This window comes from Monomorium pharaonis, chromosome 9 (assembly GCF_013373865.1).
Source record: "Monomorium pharaonis isolate MP-MQ-018 chromosome 9, ASM1337386v2, whole genome shotgun sequence".
NCBI lineage: Eukaryota > Metazoa > Arthropoda > Insecta > Hymenoptera > Formicidae > Monomorium > Monomorium pharaonis.
Genome location: NC_050475.1, coordinates 12,088,317 through 12,105,860, shown reverse-complemented (window position 1 = coordinate 12,105,860; position 17,544 = coordinate 12,088,317). Strand labels below are relative to the sequence as shown.

Below are 17,544 nucleotides of genomic sequence, written 5' to 3'. Positions count from 1 at the left end.
GTAATTTGAAATGTTCTAAAATATTAATCTGGAATGTGTTTATTTGAATTTTTATAATATTGTTTTATATCATACATATAACATTTAATATTATGTATTTTTTTATAATTGTAAGTGACATTTGTAAGTGACTTTATAACAAATATTTTGTAATATTTAAAAAAATATTTGGTAATATATAACATTTTTATGTATAAATTGAGTCAAAATATATAAATATTTTATTAAATAAGAGGATAAATAAAAGATTAAAAAATAAAATTTTGCAGGTGTCTAAAAATCGTAAATTTTTATTTATGACCATCTTGTTAAATAATTTTACTAATAAATAATACTACTACTACTAAACTTATAAATAAGTTTAAAGGGTATTGTTATAGCTTATTTTGTCCTCGTGTCCTTAATTGTGTTGTAGTAATCCATACTTGCAGCTTGTAAAAAAAGTAACTATTAGACATAGATTAGCATAGATTTATTTAATATTTAAGTATAAATATTATAATGTACATAATAAAATGTATATACATGCACTATATACATGCACAGCATAGAAGAAAATAAGATAATTTTTTTATCGCATTTTTTAGAAAATAGTAATAGAAAAGTAGTAATAGAAAAATGTTATTTTGCGTGCTTTATTAAACTTTGCAAGTCACATGCTGTGCTATTTAAACATAATGACAATAATGTTACATTATAAATATATTTTATAACATAAAATATATGAATTTAAAACAAACATATCACTTAAAACTTAAATTTGTAATTTAAAGTAACATAATAAAAATGTATATTCAACAAATCCTTATGTACTTATGAGGTACATATTTGAATCCAGGTTCATATTTTAATCCATTTTTCAAATAATTGTGAATATTTTTCCTTGTTTGGGAATCTGTACAAAACATTTGATTAATACATTATATATTAAATATATTATTATTAAACTTTTCAGACTTAACCTTACTCACCTATGAAACGTTCGTTGTTTATTTTCACTTCCTTTTCCACAATAAACACATTTTTTAATTTTGGAATCTCACTATTTTACTATTTTACTATTTCTATTATAAAAAAAGTAATATTTTGGATAAAACTGCTACACATCTACGTCTATAGATAATTAATTACACGTGGAATTTCGTATCATCGTCACAGTAAACTGTGTTCGTATTCGTATACACCGCCATATTGTGTACAGAGACTACAATCTTCAATTGGTCACACTTATTTTGTCCTATGCCATATCCACTTTAATGAGATCAGTGGTCGAGACCGACCGCTGCCGCCGATCAACGTGCCGCAGCCAATTCGAGCACTGGGATACCACGCGCGCACGCGCGCCGCGATACGTTGCCAACATTCGATTCTCCTCGCATTTCGAGGCATCGTTGTATGTATTAGAACAGAGCAACATATTAGATTAGGCTTATGCACGTTATTGAATAAATATAAGATAGTTAAGAGCACATCCGTTGTCTTTTCACTCATAGACGCCCACCGCTCGAACCCTGAATCCCGCGGCTATCTGTAGCTCACCGCTACACAGAATTCACGGTTACAATTATATAAAATATTATATTAATTATTATTATTAATGTTGTTTATTAATCAAAATGTTTTAATAATGATTAATATTTTTTCGAAATTTTTGTTTATATATGTTATGGATACTTTGATTACATTTATATAAATTAAGAAATAAAAACGTAAAATAAAAAATATTTTATTTGTTAACCAAGAAGCAGGATCAAATTATGATGTCATAATAACGTCACAGATTGACGGCGAGAAATAGGACCAAAATATTATGTCATAAAAATGTCATTAAATAACATTATTATACCATCATTTAAATGGCACGGTCGCATTTTGGTCATTAGACGTCATTCGTACCATATGACTAAAATTTGACGTCAAACTGATTCGTGTTTGCTACCTAGCACATATAATAAATAAAATAAAATAAAATATAAATGTAAAATATAAATATAAAACATAAAATTTTGTTAAAACAATTTAATTTTTAAATAACAGATATTATAATAATAAAATAATTTGGTAAGCATTCAGTTCAGGGGAGACAGTTCGATGACCTTAACCTTGACATATGTTATCAAGGTCACCTTCCTGAGTGACCTTCGAAAGATTTTAGCCGTCGCTCGTCATTCGTTAAAAAGTTATTAACAAAAAAAGTTTCATAAATACGACACATAATTATTCAGTATAAGAGTACATCCCTTACGATGAAAACGCTACAAATGACATTTAAAAAAATACTCAAATTGAGTATAATTTGGGACAAGGGGTAAACACTAAATTCAGTGTAAACGTTCATCTTGGATGTTCGCTCTTTAATTTACTTTTAGTTAGAGTGTTACTCTCAACTTAGATGTTTGTCATCTAATCAAGTGTTAATTTCAGTGTTAATCCTAAATTTAAGAATAACACTAAAATTAACACTCCTCATTAGATGACAAACATCCAAGTTGAAAGTAATACTCAAATTATAATAATACTCAAAGCCAGCTTACTCTAATTAAGCCAGAATAGTCTAATTGAATGTTTATTTTAGATATTCGTCTTATGCCCATTTTTACCAATGCAGATTAATTTTAATCTCGGTTAAACTTGCTTTTTTTGCTTTTGTTTTTATTCAATATTTCCTAATCCAATGTTTGACAGTGCACACTCAATATTAAGTGTATACCTTCAACTGATATATATTGAGTACATCCCCAACGTTTCAGTGTTCACATTTTATGTTGGAAGTATACACTCATTTATTGAGTGTCATACCCAAGTGTTGAAAGTATATTTTTTAATATTCAGTATTTAAACCCAAACTTTAGTATGAACACTCAATCATTGGGTGTACACGCACCGGCAGAAATGGTGTCCCGCGACGTTCAGCGCGCGGCGATCACCCACACACGCAAAGCGCCGTACGTGTTACTGGGCGCACGGAGGAGCCGGGGAGATGGGAGAGGAGCGAAAAAAGTGGGGATCGCGCCGGTGTTGCATCCTTCACTAACGTCGCACGTTGAAGAAGGATAGAGCTAAGATGAGTGAGAAGACGTGATACCGACTCGATGGTGTCCCAATATCCGTTTCACTCGCACTCGATACTAATATCGTCTCTCGCTCGCCAATACCGATGCGTCGTGCTTTCCTTTTTCTTTGAGAGACGGCTATCCGAGTGCACGAAGCGTCGACATTTATTCTATTAGCATGTCATTCATTACTTTATATTATGTAAAGTGATAAAATTTAATTTAAAAAAACACAAATTTTTATTGAAATATTAATTATGTTATACATAGAAAGAAAAAAATTAACGTTTATCCCAATTAATTATTGATTCACTTATGATTGCGTAATAATGCTTCTTTTTCATCCCGTAACAAATTTTTGTGTGAAATTATAACCATCGTTACGGATAATTTTCAGACTCACTATAAGAGTTTCTTATCCATTTACAAATTTAGAGTATAAGATTAATTTCTTGTATTGTAAGTAAGTGTGTGCAAAATTGTGTAAATAATAATTTTAAAAGATAATAAAAATTTTATTTTAACATTTAGATTTATTTAATGTTGATAGTTTGTAAGTTAATTGTAGTTTGTAAGATAGATTGTAAGTTAATTTTTTGTTCATCTAACATTTAACATAATTAATATGGTATTGGCGAGCGAGAGACGATATTAGTATCGAGTGCGAGTGAAACGGATATTGGGACACCATCGAGTCGGTATCACGTCTTCTCACTCATCTTAGCTCTATCCTTCTTCAACGTGCGACGTTGGTGAAGGATGCAACACCGGCGCGATCCCCACTTTTTTCGCTCCTCTCCCATCTCCTCGGCTCCTCCGCGCGCCCAGTAACACGTACGGCGCTTCGCGTGTGTGGGTGATCGCCGAGCGCTGAACGTCGCGGGACACCATTTCTGCCGGTGCGTGTACACACTCAATGTTCGAGTATAAACACTCAATCTTTAGTGTAAATACTCAAGATTTGAGCGTATACACCTGAATTTGTACACCTGAGTAAACTCTCAAAATCGAGTATTAACACTCAATTTTGAGTGTAAATTCTTAAAATTAGAGTGTTTTTTCCGTAAGGAATCACATGATTTTGCAACTTTCACGCGTAGCGAAGTCCATCCTTCCCTGCTTACAAAGCGAAACGTCCACGCCTGTACTTTACCACAAGGGTTTGCGACTTTAGATTTACGTTACCGTAACCCCATGTGTAGGCAGAGAGTCAAAAGTGTTTGGGTTAGGTTTGGAAAAAATACGGGGAGGGCCATCTATCGCACCAATACAATTATAAAAATTCCATCTCTGTCCAAAATCTTCTGCAATAACATTCCACTTTTCTGCAGATGTAGGCATTCGAAGAAATTAATCTTTCAAGACATTTATTAATGCTGCACAAACTTCTCTTATTATCCGCGATATAGTACTTTGAGCGGGAGCGTCCCGTTGAGTGAGTCCCAGATGCGCACAGTAATAAACGGACACAGCAAGCTGAGTGAAACGGACACAGTAACAAACGGACACAGACCAAACGGACACAGTAATAAACGGACACAGTAACAAACGGACACAGTAACAAACGGATACAGACCAAATGCGCACAGAGCGAAACGGACACAGACCAAATGCGCACACTGCACATGCGCACAGACCAAATGCATACACGGAAAGTCGCAAACCCATGTAATGCAGTGAATGCTTTGCACGCACACACACACACACACACACACACGGGGGGGGTGCAAGGGGGGCCTTCGGCCCCCCTCCCGCACCCACCCCGTCCAAGTCGCTAACCTATGTGGACTTTACTCTGCTTGCAATGTACATGGATTGCATTTGGTCCGTGCGCACGTGCAGTGTGCGCATGTGCAGTGTGCGCATTTGGTCCGTGTGCATTTGGTCCGTGCGCATTTGGTCTGTGTCCGTTTCGCACTGTGTCCGTTTCGCTCTGTGCGCATTTGGTCTGTGTCCGTTTGTTACTGTGTCCGTTTCACTCAGCTTGCTGTGTCCGTTTATTACTGTGCGCATCTAGGACGCTCCCGATTTTATCGCGTACCTCCTTCGAGCATTCGGGATACGCTTTTTGCGAGAGACGCTCGAGATCCGCGCCCAACGCCACGTAATCCTTCCCCGGACACAACCTACGATTTGTGAAGAGCATATAATAATTTTGAGCGAGCTCGCTTTCACCGAAACGCAACTCTAACTTTGATTTTAACTCCTCGAAAGAAATAGATCCTTCATTCACCGCGCAGGAATCCAAAAGCGAACGCGCTTTTCTTCGCAAACAAGAAGCTAAAGCCACGGCTTTCTCTGCTTCTCCCCAACGGTTCGCGCCGGCAATTAATGAAAATTGCGTGAGGAATTCCCGCAACGGAGCCGAGCCGTCGAAAGTATTCGGCTTCAATTTGAGACCCACAGACGCCCGCGTATCCCTGCTCACGTCCACATTCACTCCGGTTAAGCGTGACGCGACACTCGCGTCCCCGGTCGAATATTATTGGTGGGACTTAGCTGTGTGTCGCGGGGAAACTGTAGCTGCCGCAGAGTCTCAAGAAACTCCCGCTGCTGACGTGTCTGCTCCTCCTCCCTCCGCGCCTGGCCCTCTCGCAACAGCCGCATTTCCTCCAGGAGAGCTTTGAGAATCGTCCCCGTCTGGTGCTCCGAGTCCTGCGAATCCGTCTGGGCATCCTCCGCAGGGGTTGGACCGTGAGGCCAGGTCACGACGGGGGAACGGGGAATAGACATCCTTCCTTTCCTTTCCTCACACTTTCACTCTGCGCTTTTATTACTGAAACTCGCGCACGCTTCACAGGATACGACGAGCGGATCCCGGACGAGCCCCCAAAATTGTAACGTGCGCGCCGCGGAAATAAAAAACATTTTTTTATAGAACAGGCGAGTTAATTCGATTACAAACACGTCCTTTCGAGAGCGGGGCCGAGATTCAACTAGTTGTTTATGCGCGTTGTCAAGCTCTTGACAATTGACATCGCTCCGTCTCGGAAAATCAATACTATCGATCGGCTCGCGGACAGCTAAGCCGCGGTCGCGAAGTATACCGGGCGACGCACGTAACAATATATACGTGCTCAATTATTTAATTAGTAGGCAAGTAGAGAAGAAAAAGGGAAGACTGGTTTTAGTGTTCGTGGATATGTAGGCGGCTTTTAACTCGGTGGATAGAGAGATATTGGAAAGAACGATGAGAGAGAGAGAGAGAGAGAGAGAGAGAGAGAGAGAGAGAGAGAGAGAGAGAGAGAGAGAGAGAGGGGGGGGGGATTAATGAAGGGTTGATGAGGAGATGTGAGGAAGTATTAAGGGAATCGATAAGTAGAGTAAAGGTTGGGAAGTGCGAGGGAACTAAATTTTGGACGGAGAAGGGGTTGAGGCAGGGATGTCCGTTAAGTCTATGCTTATTTACAATGTTTTTAGTGGATATGGATGAGGAGCTAAGTAGGGGGGGTTGGGCAGGAGTAGAGATAGGAGGTAAAAAAATCTATTTGTTAGCTTATGCGGACGATGTAGTGTTACTGGCGAAGGATGAGGAAGGAATGAAAGGAATGTTAGGAAAACTAGAAAGGTATTTAGATAAGAAAGGACTGGAAGTGAATACAGGTAAGATAAAGGTAATGGAGATGGAAGGGTGAGAAAGTGGAGGAAGTGAATAGTTCAAATACCTAGGATATACGGTGACGGTGAATGAGAGGCAGGACGCGCACGTGAAGGAAAGAATTAGAAAAGGAGTGGCGATTTTAGGTCAGATTTGGGGATTAGGAAAATGAGGTTTGGGAAGGATTGGGGAAGGAGAATTTGGCTATTCGATAAATTGGTATAGTCAGTGGTGAGCTATGGGGTGAAAATTTGGGGATGGAAGAGGAGAGAGGGAATACAAACGTTACAAGAGAGATACTTGAGATGGGTATTGGGAGTGGAAAGAAGTGTGTCAGGATACATTGTTTGCGAAGAGTTGCAAAGGGATAAGTTAGAAGAGAGGGCGGGAATGAGAGCTTGGGGATACGAAAAGTTAAAAGAGGAAAGGGGTGAAGAATTAGCAAGAGGATGTTGAGAAGAGGTAAAGAAAAGAGCAAGGGAGGGTAAAGCAAAGACAGGTTGGGAGGCAGAGAGACGGAGATTTTATGAGAAAAAGGGCTGGGTAGTAGAGGATGTAGAGAGAATGAGAGAGAAGGAGAAGTTAAGAGGGGAGGAAATGATAAAGAGAGAGAAGAATAGGCAGAGGAGGGAGAGATGGGAGAGGATTAGTAGCTCGCGGTTCAATAGATGGTACGGAAGAATTAAAGGTGAGAGTATTCCGGATTACTTAAAGAAAAATTGGGAGGAGAAAAGGTGGCAAAGAGCAGCAAAATTTAGATTAGGTAGCGAAATGAAGGGAGGGAGATATTGGGAGGATGAGGATGAGAGACGATATAGAGTTTGTGGATGGGGAGAGGAGACATGGGAGCATATTTGGGAGGAATGCGTAGATTGGGGGGAGGCAAGGGGATTGCAGGAGATGGTGGATTAGGTGTTAGGAGAGAAAGGAGAGGGAGAGAGGTGGCTGGAGAAGCTAGGCAACATGTGGGAGGAGAGGGAGAGCGAGGGGGGGGGGGGAAGAGAACTCCGGGAGGAGAGGAGTAAATGAGGACAAAAGATGGTGATTAGAGGAATGAATGGAAGAGCGGCGGAAGCGGAGATCTAAGAGTGAATGCAGAATGGATAAATTATTTTTTTTTATTTGAAAAACACACACATATATATGTATATGTTAAAATATTATGTATATTAAAGCATACTAATGCGTTGTATTTAATATTTCATTTAATTTAATTGGTATAGGTTTATCCTGAGAATTTGGAGTGGATTCATATTTCCCCATATTAGATATCACTGTATTTTTTGCGTATTAGCAATTCGTAGGGAACGTTACCACTATTAAATAATGCTATTTTTGGAATTCTGGCTTGTACGCTATCCAGGTGAATGATCTCCATTAAAATGATTAAATTAAATGTTATTAATATTATTAAGGTTATTTTAAAATTACATTATACTTAAAGTTAAATAAAAACTTATTAAGTAAAAACAAAAATAAAGGCAAAGAAATAGAAAAAATACAAAATAAGGTACAGGTATTTTTGTAGGTACAGAAAGATGGAACATCTTATAAAAATACTATTTAATAACAAAATATCAAATACAATAAAGTATCTATATATTAGCTACTTTATTATAATTCCATTTTTCATTATTTATATATAATCTTTCACAAAGTTTTCAGAAATATTTTAAATACATTGTTGCGTTTAATATTACAGAAATATTATTTGTGCAATGTAAATATAATATTATTTTTATGTCTTATAAATATTTCTCAAATATTATATTTCTCACATTTTTTGTAATATTGTAAAAACATTCAAATATAAAAACAAATTTTTTATGTTTTTAAAAAATTTTTTACAATATTGCTGTAACGACCGTTTTCCCACTCGGATCAGCTCGTCGGGATTAGTGTGTAGGAAGGGACAATAGGTTTGATAGATTCGGTAAAATTGTAATATATTTTAGTAGAACTAGAATGATATGTACAGTATTTACAATTTATGTACAACGAAACGCGAGTCTTGCTCCGATCAGCTGTGCGTCGGCCGCGTGCGATGCTTGGTGGCGGTTGCGGGGTATGAAGACGCGACGGCGGGTGATACTCGTCGGCGAGGTACTCGGGTTTCGTGGTGCGGCGAGGTACTCGGGTTTCGTGGTGCGGCGAGGTACTCGAGTTTCGTGGTACGGCGCGGTGCGCGGCGCGGCGGGCGGTAATTGCCCGTACTACGAGCTTGTGGTGCGCGGCGCGAGACGCGAGATGGGCGTTGTTTTCCCGGTTTTGATAGTTGTCGTGTGACGAGGTTTCTGAGAAAAACGGCGTCGGTGCCGAGAATTCTCGGCGGAGATAGAGAACGCTCTATCTCGTATTCCCGGGCCATGTAAGGAGTAATTTTGTTGGGAGAATCCGTAGCCGAGAACTCTCGGCGAAGGCAGAGACACTCTACCTTCAGCTAGCGGATTTTAACCAGGAGTTTAGGGGCGAATTGTACCAAGAACGCTTGATTAAGACGGAGAACACTCTACCCTAGTTTCCAGTTCGCAGGAGGCTTCTTTATTGTATCTGGCGGAGTCGGAATGCCGGAATACGGATCGGATCGAGAAGTGAAATTTGCCTCCACCGGAGCGGCTTTTTATACCCGCCCGGGTGGAGGTTCGGAGATCTCCGCCGATCTCCGGCTTTCCCCGCGCTCGATCCCCCCTCCCGCCGGCAACCAGGAGAGCGACGGGAAAAGACGCGCGGATCGTCGAGGTGACGCTTCATTTCGGTATAATGAGAAATCTTATCACGGCCCGTATTGCGGTTCGGTTGGACCGTGCGCGGACAGTGGTAGCCGCTGGTCGGGGGTTCGTTACATTGCATTTGCAATATTATACAAAATATGAAGTAAGTATACATTTCTGAAATAAAAATTACAATTAAAATGTTATTGAAATATTACTGTACCATTTCTAACCATTACAATATTACAGCAAGGTACATGCTATGTAGGAAATAAGATAAATTTTTCAAGTAATTTCCTAAAAAAATTGTTATACATGATTTTTTTTACTATTTACATGGTTTGGTATAATATATGGAATTATTTTATCAATGTCATCATTCCACGAAACAATTTGTATACGTCTTCCATTGCCATTATTTAAGTAAAATTTTAGAACTTTATACTGTTGGTTGTTTCCGACTACTCTGGGAGATTCAATCCCATCGATATAACCAACAATTTCACTATAAGAAAAATTTAAAATTGTACATCAATATATTGTTACACGCACGTTCGCGGAAATGAAACACTCTCTCTCTTAATAAACAAGCGGTTTTATTTTGAGACAGACAATACACGTCTACTCGAGCGCGAGATCGAAATTCAACTCTCATTTTATCGGCGTTGTCAAGCCGACGACAGTTGACAACGCTCCTCCCGGAAAAATCAATATATCGATCGGTCAGAACAGGTGACCGATCAAACAGGCAGGAGCGTAACACTGCTCCCTCTCACAAGTTGTCGTCCCGACAACTGAATATGGGAACTAAGTCGTTCCCGATGCTTCGACCCTATTCTTCCTCGGACTTCGACTTCCGCCCGAGTTACTGAACTCGTCGACTGCGTTGTCCAGCTTCTCTGAAGAATCCTTTCCTACTCCGGGAGGTTCTTTCAATTTCACTTCCACTCCGCAAAGTGGCCAGCTCCCAGAAGCCTTTTCGCACAGTTGTACCCACGCAGAGAACGCACTGACGACGGCGTTTCCTCTTCACTTCTTCGGACAAGAGGGGGATAACCACCGTGGACCCGTCCTCTTAAAAAGACTCTTCAAGTCCCTCGGCATTTGCCCTTCGTCCCACGAGAAAACCACAGTTCAAAAACCGTGGGCGAGGCAGTCTTCTTAATAACTAAAAGATTTTCCCGTGTGGACAGAGAGGGTCATCCTTGAAGATCCCACGGAACAGTTTCCAAAAGAATCCTCCGCTCGACCCGCCTTTCCCTCCACGACGAGAGTCTCTGAAAAATTAAACAGAAACAAAGGCAGAAAACAAAAACAATTTCACTTAACTTTAACTGTCCTTATTTCTAAGAACCCGGGCTTGACTTTCGAATTAACAAATTTCTCCTTAAATAGAGAATTAACCTAAACTTCTTTCCTTATAAAGAGCCAACCTATCGGAATGAACAATTTTCCTACGATGTTTAGAAGATTTTCGAATGCAATAGACTACTTCACTCAATTTCTTCACCACGAAATAGGGACCTTCCCAATTTCTCTGCAATTTAGGAGCTAAACCTTCCGTCCTTTGAGGATTGTACAACCAAACCTTCTGTCCTTCCTGAAATAAAATTCGTCTGGCTTCGGTATCGTAACGAGCCTTCACGCGGAAAGCACGATTATCTACTCGCTTTCTTGCTTCAGAACCGATTTTCTCGAGCTTCTGACAAAGCTCTTGTATATAACGTCCCAGCGAACGAGATTCCTCCGTTTCGTGGGGATTTCCCCGTAACAGATCCAAAGGCATCCTAAGATCCCGCCCGAAATAGAGCTCCGCAGGAATCAGACCGGTTGCTTCATGCTTCGAAGAACGATAGGCCAATAGGGATCCATTGATCCCACTCCTTCTGATTCAAGGAGATGTACTTTGCTAAAAAGTTAACGATGGTCTGGTGTTGGTGCTCTACTTGACCATCGGATTGCGGATGAAGAGGAGTGGTTCTAGTTTTTATAATTCCGAGAAGCTTTATAAGCTCGGAGAAAAGCGTTGACTCAAAGTTTCTACCCTGATCAGTGTGGAGCTCAAAAGGTATTCCATATCTAGACACCACCTGACCAACGAAGACTTCCGCAACTGTTTTCGCTTTGACGTTCTTCAGCGGGAAAACCTCAACTCATTTTGTGAAACAGTCTACAATTACAAGTAAATATTTATTTCCTGAAGAAGCAGAAAGAGATCCCAAAATATCCATCTGAACTCTCTCGAAAGGAGAACCAACGTTGTAAACTTAAAGAGGGGATTTCCCTTTTCCAGCAGGACCTTTCCTGGAAATACAAACGCCACAAAATTTGCACCATTCCTCCACGTCCCGCTTATAGGTCGCCCAAAAGAAACGTTTACGGATTCTTTCAAACGTTTTGTTAACCCCGAAATGGCCATTAGAAGAAGAATCATGGGCCTGCAACAAAATTTCTTTAACTCGTTGCGGGGAACAACGAGCTGAAGAATAGTCGATTTTAAATTTGGAGCAAACCATCTCTTTCAGCAAACCATCTCTTGTAAAGAATACCGTTCCGTAGATAGAGAGCATCCCAATACGAGCGATATATTCGAGAAGAAATATCTTGAGAAGCGAGCTCTGTATGAAGAGGAATCTCCCCCCTCTCCTCCTAACGGATGATCGACGCGATGCAAAGGTCTTCCCTCTGATCTCGACACCATTCCAACACACTACTTTCGGGGAAGAAAATTTGAGTTATCGTGCTTTCCGATACCTGAGCGCTCTTCTCTTCCACTCTGACGCAATACTTGCATCCCGAAGATTCACACAACCGTCGAGACATCCCGTCCGCGTTTCTGTGAGACTATCCTTTCCGATAGACAATTTCAAACTCAAAGCGTTGCAGTCTTTCTAACCAACGAGCAAGTTGACCTTCCAATTCCCTGAAAGACATTAATCACTTTAAAGAAACATGATCGGTGCGAATAAAGAATTTTTGTCCCAACAAATAATGAGTGAAAGACTTAACTGACTCAACAATGGCCAAAAGTTCTCGGCGGGTCACACAATTTCTTTCAGCCTTATTTAAAACACTACTGAAATACACGATAACTCTTTCCACTCCAGCTTGCCTTTGCGAAAGGACCGCACCGATACAAATATTTGAAGCATCGGTATCCAAGATAAATTCACCTTCCCCATTAGGAAAAGAAAGCATGGGAGAAGAGGATAAAATGTTCTTTAGTTCGTCAAATGCGTCTTGACATTCCCTCCCCCAAGTAAATTTGATTTTATCTTCCGTGAGCACAAAAAGGGGCTTTGCGATAGAAGAAAAGCCCTTCACGAATTTACGGTAGTAAAAACAAAAACCGAGAAAACTACGCAATTGTTTTTTAGAATGCGGAACCGGCCAGTTTTTCAAAGCAGAAACTTTTTCAGGATCGGTAGTAATGCCACTCGAAGAAATAACATGTTCCAAATATTTAACACTTTTAGAAGAGAAAACACATTTTCCAGGATTAACTTTTAAATTAACCTCCCGTATTCGTCGAAAAATTATTTCAAGATTTTTCAACATTTTTTTGAAACTTTTTCCGAATATAATAACGTCATCCAAGTAAACGAGGCAAATTTTTGACAAATACTTTTTGAAAACTTTTTTCATGAGACGCTCAAAAGTCGCGGGAGCGTTACGCAGATCAAAGGGCATGACAGTAAACTGCCACAGCCCCCTCCCGACAGAGAAAGCAGTTTTCTCATGATCTTCGAGACGGATCTTAATTTGCCAGTAACTGCTTTTTAAATCTAAAGTTGAGAACCAAACATTACCTGAGAGTTGATCGAATATGTCATCAATTCTGGGGAGAGAATAGGAGTCTTTCTTAGTTACGGCATTTAACTTTCGGTAGTCTACACAAAACCTTATTGTCCCGTCTTTCTTTTTGACCAAGTCAGCAGGAGAAGTCCAGGGACTTCGAGACTCTTCAATCACGCCTTGCTCCTTCATATCCTCAATTATTTTCTCTATCTCCTCCCGCAAATGTAAAGGAATCCGCCGAGGCGCCTGCTTAATCGGAGAAACATCTTGAACAATAATAGAATGTTGAACAACATCACAATTTCCAGCAACAATTTCTTTCGAGAATACGTCACAAAATTCTTCAAGAAACCCAGAAAAATTATTTTTTTTATTTTCGTCAAGATTAGACGAATTTTTAAGAATGAGTTCTTCCAAGACGGAAGGAATTTTTCCCGCCGATGCTTCCATACGAGCAACTTTCCTCACCACAGGAACAGAATTAGAGAAAAAGGTATCAAAAATATTCCCCAAATTAACCTTTTCAAAAAAATCAGCACCAAGTAAACAATCATCATATATAGCGGCTACAATAAAAGGAACTTCCAACGAAAATTTCCCAATTTGAACTAGAGCCACGACCTTTCCCTCAAAAGGAACTCTCTCCCCGGTAGGGTATCTTAGAACACAACTTCTGGTTTTTAAAGAAAAACTTTTCCCCCCGATAAATTTCTCGTTAACCACCGAAACGTCAGAGCCCGAGTCTATTTTAAAGGAACAAGACCTTCCGTCTAATTTCCCTTTAAATACAAAATTTTCCTTATTATGAATAAAAACATGATTACTATAAAAAAAAACCAGCCTTTTTAACAAAACGGCTGACCGTCGGAGCTTTCATCCCCAGAGTCGAACTCGCTCCGGAAAGATCGACTAAACCGAGTTTTCCTCCTCCACGGGACAGTCCGCGCGGAAATGCCCCGTCTTCTCGCACGTCCAACACTCGCGCGAACCGCCAGCCGCGGTCTTCGGTCCACGCCAGCCTCTCCCTCTCTTAATGCCCTTTTTTTCCCCCGACTTTTTTTCGTCCTGCGCGCTTCACAGGAGCCGACGAACGGATCCCGGACGAGCTCCCAAAATGTTACACGCACGTTCCCGGAAATGAATGAAACACTCTCTCTCTCTTAATAAACAAGCGGTTTTATTCTGAGACAGGCAATACACGTCTACTCGAGCGCGAGACCGAGATTCAACTCTCATTTTATCGGCGTTGTCAAGCCGACGACAGTTGACAACGCTCCTCCCGGAAAAATCAATATATCGATCAGTCAGAACAGCTGACCGATCAAACAGGCAGAGGCGTAACAATATGTATTTTAAATATAATCGTCAGTAGAGACTGGATTGATGTTTTTCCTCTCTAAGCGTGTATTAATGTCAGAGTAATGAAGTACGATTATTGAAAATGTTATTTATTTATATATAATAAAATCTTACTTATTAACAGAATAAAGTAATTATATTTAAAAACTTACACTGTTGAATTGAAATCTGAATTGCATCCAATTCTTCATTTTTTGTTAATAATTCAGTAGGATCAACTTTTTCTAATTTTCTTTCAAGATTTGCCAATTCTGTTTCAAAATTTGAGATTTTTAATTAAAATTCTGTACAAAATATATTTATAAATAAATTAATAATTTTAAGCGCAAGAAAACTAAAGAAGAAAAAATGAAAAAAATGAAAAAAAAATGAGAAAAAAAATAAAAAAGAGAAATGACGAAAACGAAAGAAAATAAGATAAAGAGTACACGACAGTGAGAGAGGGGGGGAGGGAGGGAGGGAGAGGGGGGGGGAGAGAGAGAGAGAGAGAGAGAGAGAGAGAGAGAGAGAGAGAGAGAGAGAGAGAGAGAGAGAGAGAGAAAGCATCATTTATTGAGCGCCTGAGACAGTCCCCTCAAGCGCTGGAAGCAATACAACTTACATATAAATAAAATATAAAAGGGCATAGCGGAATAAGCAGGTGAAATCTGCCCCCGCACTAATCGAGCTCAAATTGATATCATTAGTTGGCACCCTTGAGATGTAAAACTTCCCCAAATATTAGTTACAAAATTGCATTTTTGGGGGAGTTATGGAGGGGGAAAACAAAATAAAGAAAGTGGTTTTTTTCGAAAATGGTTGGACCGATTTTAATGAAAAAAATATATGTTGTAAACATGATTTAGACAAGTTTCAGAAAATTTTAAGTAATTTTTGTGGTAAAAAAAAACCCGATAAAAAATTTTTTGAATTTTTTATGAATTTTTTTGGGGGTGATAGTTCTGAGATACCACTTTTATATTTTCACAAAAACATCTCTAGATCTTCTTCTTTAACACATTTTTTTTTTAAATCAATCGGAGTGGTGGAACATGGTTAAAAATAATAATTTACACCGCGCCGCCGTGTCGCGCCGCGCTGGCTGGGCGACCGGGCCGCGGCGCACGGCGATTGTTGTCATGTTGAACTTACATACTAGTTGCAGTGTTGCAATGTTTAGTTGCCAAGAAAAATTATGATATAATAATATAAAATATAATAACACATAATATTTCCAGGACGTCTGCAATTAGCCTATAAAACTTATGGTTTCGGCAGTTTACCACAAGGAAATCGCCTCTCACATTATCTATCATCGAGGTGCTTTTTTAATGTGAGTTCCCTTGCCTCTCACATTATCTATTATCGGGGTGCTTTTTTAAAGTGAGTCCCTTCGCCTCCTACATTATCTATTACCGATAATAAATAATGTAAGAGGCAAGGGGACTCACTTTAAAAAAGCACGCCGATAATAGATAATGTGACAGGCAAAAGAACTCACATTAAAAAAGCACACCGATGATAAATAATGTAAGAGGCAAGGGGACTCACATTAAAAAAGCACCCCGAATTTAAAAACGTACTGCAATCTCTTCGTGATGAACTTCCGAAACGATAAGTTTTATAGCCTAATTGCAGAGACTGAGTCCCAGATGCGCACAGTAATAAACGGACACAGCAGGCTGAGTGAAACAGACACAGACCAAATGTGCACAGACCAAATGCACACGGACCAGATGCACACGGGCTAAATGCGCACGGACCAAATGCGCACAGTTGCAAACCTATGTGGTGCAGAGAATGCTTTATACACACACACACACACACACACACACACACACACACACACACACACACACACACACACACACACGCACGCACGCACGCACGCACGCATGCACGCACGCGCACACACACACGCACGCGCACATGTGGGGTGCAAGTGGGGGCTTCGCCCTCCTCCCGCACCCACCCCGTCGATAGAGATGCCCGAAAAGTCGCAACCCATGTAATAAGTTTGTAGGTTACTGTGTCCGTTTGGTCTGTGTGTATTTGGTCCGTGCGCATTTGTTCCGTATGCATCTGGTCCGTGCGCATTTGGTCTGTGCGCATTTGTTCTGTGTGCATTTGGTCTGTGTCCGTTTCACTCAGCCTGCTGTGTCCATTTATTACTGTGCGCATCTAGGACGCTCCTATTGCAGACGTCCTGGAAATATTATATGTGTTATTATATTTTATATTATTATATTATAATTTTTCTTGGCAACTAAACATTGCAACACTGCAACTAGTATGTAAGTTCAACATGACAACAATCGCCGTGCGCCGCGGCCCGGTCGCCCAGCCAGCGCGGCGCAGCACGGCGGCGCGGTGTGAATTATTATTTTTAACCATGTTCCACCACTCCGATTGATTTAAAAAAAAATGTGTTAAAGAAGAAGATCTAGAGATGTTTTTGTGAAAATATAAAAGTGGTATCTCAGAACTATCACCCCCCAAAAAATTCATAAAGAATTCAAAAATTTTTTTATCGGGTTTTTTTTACCAAAAAAATTACTTAAAATTTTCTCAAATTTGTCTAAATGATGTTTACAACATATATTTTTTTCATTAAAATCGATCCAACCATTTTCGAAAAAAACCACTTTCTTTATTTTTCTTTCCCCCTCCATAACTCCCCCAAAAATGCAATTTTGTAACTAATATTTGTGGATGTTTTACATCTCAAGGGTGCCAACTAATGATATCAATTTAAGCTCGATTAGTGCGGGGGCAGATTTCACCTGCTTATTCCGCTATGCCCTTAGTATAAACAAATAGATAATGTGCAGAATTAAATACAGACGATATTATATGTGAGAACAATCATAATAATTACATAGGCAAACCGAATTAATATGAAGACATGTGTGAGACAAAATCGATAACAAGAAAATATAATGGTAAGGCAGACTAAGAGTAAATTTTCAAGACATAAGTAATCACATCTTGGCAAATAAGTGTGTAAAGAGCCTGTTTTTCAATTCTCCCATGGACCCTGAGCATC

The 17,544-nt window shown here is 39.6% G+C and overlaps 1 long non-coding RNA gene across 1 annotated transcript; it reads right to left on the bottom strand.

Moving 5' to 3' along the window:
* Positions 1–271: 271 nt before the first annotated feature.
* Positions 272–1,665, bottom strand: LOC118647322. Its single transcript, XR_004964631.1, has 2 exons — positions 972–1,665; positions 272–895 (listed from the first exon to the last, which is right to left on the bottom strand). It is a non-coding gene; the product is annotated as an uncharacterized LOC118647322 (long non-coding RNA).
* Positions 1,666–17,544: the final 15,879 nt, after the last annotated feature.